Here is a 3,932-nt window from a genome sequence, read left to right on the forward strand (position 1 = left end):
GGTCAGTCCCAGACTGAGCATCTGCTCTGTCCCTTGGACGCTGGACACTGGCACCTCCTCAACCCATGCACAGACGCCTTGTCCCTTAGGCCGACCCCCCTGTGAAAGTCATAATTCTAGGAACTGCACTGTCCCTGTTCACATACCAGTGCCGCTCTGGTACTCTGATTGAACCTGATGGACCCACAGTTCCCTGGGGCCCAGAAGGAAAGGCCCGCCCTGCACACTCAGGGAAGGGCAGTGATCATGGGGTCACCCCAGGCTGCCAAGAAGGTGTGGCTTTCCAGGTGAACCCCCCACTGGCAATTCTGCCCCTGCTGTTCTCCAGCTGCTGGGGCAGCAGAGGCAGCCACGGGCCCTGAGCCCAGCGAGCCCCAGACACATCTCAGCTGCACTTACTTTGGAGGAGTCCTCGCACAGGAGGCTTCCTGTCTGGAGGCTGAGAACGACAACCAGAGCAGAGGGGAGGGGAGGGGAGGGATGGCCACGGCCAGGTGGGCAGAGTTCATCTGAGTAAGGACGTGTGATCGAGACCTTGCTATGTCACCTCTGGCTTTCCAGGTGACTTTAGTACCTCTCCTGGGAGTGCAAACCTGCACTGGGAAATGCACGGCATCTTGAAACACCGTCTGGGGGTGGGTTTGTGCCACAGTTGGAAAGGCACAGAGACATGCTCTCATGCCTCACGCCGGGGGCTGGTGGGGAGACAGCCCCAGGAGGGCATCAGGGTCCAGCACAAGAGGTATGAGGATGTGTGCATGCTCTAAACCCACGTGGCAGGTGGCATGAGGGCAGGACCTGTGACAGCTGCATTGGGCACTCAGAGGAGGGGCGTCTGCTCAGCCCGGTGGGGGAAGGGAGGATGGGGGAAAAGGGTCTTAGAGGACGTGGTGTCAGAGTTGATTCTACAAGAATGACAAGGCAAGACTGAGTGCTGGAGGGTGGAAGGGCAGGTTGGGCATCTGGGGCAGGGATGACCACATGAGCCAAGGCCCACAGGTAAGAAACTGTGCGACATGCAGCGCCAAGACGAGAATTCGGTGGCGTAGAGCATCAGGTCTGAAGCAGGGCTTTGGGGGCCCTCAGGCTGGAGGGGAGGGGGCGGACAGGACCGTTGGGGGCTTTGTGTACATGGGGATGCCGTTATTGTCCAAGAGAGCCATGGAAGACGCTATAGAGAGAGCAGTGACTTGTCAAACACAGCCCCAATGAGGAGAGCTTTGAAGGGGGCAGGGCAGAGGCAGGGAGACCAGGCAGAAGGCTGTGAAATGGGGCAGCTGAGCATCAATGGGCCCTGAACAAAGCCCAAGGCAGTAGAAAGGGTGACAAGGAAAAAACATAGGGACTATAGTGCTGGCCCTGCAGAGCTGGCATCGAAAATCAGGGTGAGGAGGGCAGGGGGAGTCAAATGCATAATGATACGTATTGTAGAGTATGTGATGCATGATAAAAAACATATAATGCACAAGATATAATAGGCATTTTATGCACTAACTCCAATTGTTTTCATTCATTCATTCATTTATTCTTTGCTTGGGTTTTGAATACCCAGTCTCTACCCCATATAATTCCAGGGACCTGAGAAACGAAACATGGCCTTAGTACCCCTGAAGCTTCCGACCTGATTGGGGTGACAGAAAAGTGGATGGAAGATCACAGACACAGCAATTACAGCCATTCACAGTGGGTGGTGTAGGGTGGGGGGTGTCTGTCCCCTGGGGTGGTGAGGGAGACAGCCTGAGAGCTGCCCTTTGAGCTGAGTCGGGGGGAAGGAAGAGATGAGGGGATAAGATTAGGAAGGTGCAGGGATGTTCCTGGTAGAAGGAACAGTGTTTGTGAATGCCTGATGGACTGGGCAGGATGAAAGAATGTTCTGGAATGGTGAGACAGATTGGCCTGCACTGGGTTAGAGCAGATGAGCTGAGGATGGCACCCTTCCGGGGGGGGAGGGTGCCTCAAGTTCTGGGGGCTCCAGCGAATGTAGACCTTGGACTCGGTTACTGTCCAGGATGCCCCCAGCCTGGCCCTGAGGTCCCTTTTCACCCAGAGCTGGCTCAGAAACCATGCCCAGAACAGACAGAGCAGGGGCCACCTTCCTGAGGGAAGAGCCCTAGCCCCAGCTCTGGCAAACCTGACTCGGGCAGGATGCCATTAAGAGGCTGTTTTGATTGGCTTGTTTCAGCAGGGCTCATTATTTTTACAGGGAACAATTTCTAACAATTTTCCTCGTCACTCAGGGTGGTTGCTACCAGCTGAGCTACTCAAGCCATTATAAATATATTAGACACACTCAGTGTTTGCAGGTAAAAATGAACCCCTCTGCATTTGCATTTTGGAGTATAGATGTGAGATCAGTTTTTGGAGAGGCATTAACTGCTTCCCACAATCTTTTTCCCAGTGTGGCTTGTGTTGGGGTGGGAGCTGCAGAGATGCCTGAAGGTTGGGCTGAGGGCTGAGGGGCTCCCAGGGACCTGGCTTGGATAGCTGGGCACTTGGGCTCTGAAAGCCTCCTGTACCTTGGCCAGCACATGTGAGCCCCATGACTCACTTTCCCATTCAGGGTGTCACTCAGGAACTGGACGTCAGTGATGTGGGACTGCTGGGATGGGAGTGGGGGTTGGTGTGCTGGTTTGAAAGGATGTATGTCCCCTAGAAAAGCCATGTTTTAATCTAAATCCCATTTCATGTAGGCAGAATAATCCCTATTCAATACTGTATGTTTGAAACTGTAATGAGATCATCTCCCTGGAGATGTGATTTAATCAAGAGTGGTTGTTAAGCTGGATTAGGTAATGACATGCTTCCACCCATTTGAGTGGGTCTTGAGACATTTCTGGAGTTCTATAAAAGAGGACACATTTTGGAGAATGGAGATTCAGAGAGAGCAGAGAATGCTGCAGCTGAGAGTCCACCAGCCAGCAATCTTTGGAGATGAAGAAGGAAAACACCTCCCAGGGAGCTTCATGAAACAGGAAGCCAGGAGAGAAAGCTAGCAGATGATGCCATGTTCACCATGTGCCTTTCCAGATGAGAGAGAAGTCCTGACTGTGTTCACCATGTGCCTTCTCACTTAAGAGAGAAACCCTGAACTTCATCAGCCTTCTTGAACCAAGGTATCTTTTACTGGATACCTTAGATTGGATATTTCTATAAACTTGTTTTAATTGGGACATTTTCTCAGCCTTAGAACTGTAAACTAGCAACTTACTAAATTCCCCTTTTTAAAAGCCATTCTGCTTCTGGTGTATTGCATTCTAGCAGCTAGCAAACTAGAACCAGTTGGTGAGTCAGTCGAGGGCACTTTACCTGTCTTCAAGGTGCTAACAGACCATGCTCCACTTGATGGGGGCTCTGGGGACTTCCCAAAACATAAACTCTGAGACCCACCAGGGGGACGGACAACAGGGCCAGGGGATTCTGCCGCCCAGCAAAGAGTGGGTCCAGGCTCTGATATGAGGAAGGCGGTGCAAACCCTCATCCAGCAACAGGCAAGGGGACACTGTTGGGGTGGAGTCAGCAGCAAGGGGTGGAGTCAGCGGTGAGGGGTGGAATTGGCAGCATAGGGGCAGGGCCAATGGCTGGGGTCACAGAACCAGTCTCAAAGTGCTGTCTCAGCACTTCTCGCTGGGTGGGTGACTTGGTGGGAGGGGAGGAGACCCTCGTGTCTCTGAGCTTCAGTTTTTATCGTCTATATAATGGGCATGCTAAGGCTTATCTTGTGGGATTGCTTCATATTTACTTGTAACAGGTACACCAAAACCCTATAGATGCATTTTTTTGTATGCTGTATAGTAGGATCACATTTATTCTTTTTATTTATGTGAGTTCCCCATCATTGCAGCACCATTTGTTGATGTTTTTGTTTGTTGATTGGTTGGTTGCCTTGCTGGTTTGTTTTTTTGGGGGAAGTACATGGGCCAGGAATCAAACCC

The sequence above is a fragment of the Tamandua tetradactyla genome, chromosome 9 (assembly GCF_023851605.1).
Source record: "Tamandua tetradactyla isolate mTamTet1 chromosome 9, mTamTet1.pri, whole genome shotgun sequence".
Taxonomy (NCBI): domain Eukaryota; kingdom Metazoa; phylum Chordata; class Mammalia; order Pilosa; family Myrmecophagidae; genus Tamandua; species Tamandua tetradactyla.